Source organism: Octopus bimaculoides, chromosome 30 (genome assembly GCF_001194135.2).
Source record: "Octopus bimaculoides isolate UCB-OBI-ISO-001 chromosome 30, ASM119413v2, whole genome shotgun sequence".
In the NCBI taxonomy this organism is placed as follows: domain Eukaryota; kingdom Metazoa; phylum Mollusca; class Cephalopoda; order Octopoda; family Octopodidae; genus Octopus; species Octopus bimaculoides.
In genome coordinates this window covers 6014100-6015035 of record NC_069010.1, presented here as the reverse complement: position 1 = coordinate 6015035, position 936 = coordinate 6014100, and the positions used below count along the sequence as shown (strand labels likewise).

The following is a 936-nucleotide window of genomic DNA, read 5'->3' as shown; positions in this document are numbered from 1 at the left end:
ATTATTATTATTATTATTTTTATTACTATTATTATTATTACAATTATTATTGTTATTATTATTATTATTATTATTATTATTTTTATTACTATTATTATTTTTATTATTATTATTATTATTATTATTATTATTATTTTTATTATTATTATTATTATTATTATTTTTATTACTATTATTATTATTACAATTATTATTATTTTTATTACTATTATTATTTTTATTACTATTATTATTATTACAATTATTACAATTATTATTATTATTATTATTATTATTATTATTACTATTATTATTATTACAATTATTATTGTTGTTGTTGTTGTTTTTCTTTCAGAAAATCCAAATCTGGTCAGTCATTCTCTCGTCAGTCTGCTGCTGCAGCTAAAAAATCCGACAAGTGAATCCGAAAGATCCCAGGTTGATAATGGACGAATGAGTTAACGAACTGACAAGGGGGATCCCTAAGACAACGCCATCCAGATATCGGATTGCAAAGGAGTGCAGGGTGGGTGGGGAGATTAGGGATCTTGTGTGAAAGATTTGGTGTGAAATCCTGTTGTGAGGACAGTGAACAAAAGAAAGAAAGAAAGAAAGAAAGAAAGGAGAGTGGATCAGACAACCACAAGGTTTCATTGAAGAAGAAATAACAAGGGATTTTAGTGAATGAAGAATGAATGAGCAATCTGCTTGAAGAATGACTGGAACCATTCTATGTGTCCATATATGGTGTTTTGGAAATAAAAGTATATTTGTTGTTGATGTTGTTGTTACTTGTGATTTGTTGGGATGGTGGTTTTTATGTGCCACTGGCACGGGAGCCAGTCAGGGGCTACTGGCATCGGCCCTGTTCGGACGGTGCTTTTTACGTGCCACTGGTACGGGAGCCAGTCAGGGGCTACTGGCATTGGCCCCATTCGGACGGTGCTTTTTACGTGC

The 936-nt window shown here is 31.1% G+C and overlaps 1 long non-coding RNA gene across 1 annotated transcript in view; it reads left to right on the top strand.

Annotated features, from left to right (window-relative positions):
* Window positions 1-759, top strand: part of LOC106869262 (uncharacterized) — a 5675-nt gene extending 4916 nt beyond the window's left edge. Inside the window, exon 2 of the long non-coding RNA XR_001409386.2 lies at window positions 335-759. This is a non-coding gene — a long non-coding RNA (uncharacterized LOC106869262). The remainder of the gene's footprint in view (window positions 1-334) is intronic.
* Window positions 760-936: the final 177 nt, after the last annotated feature.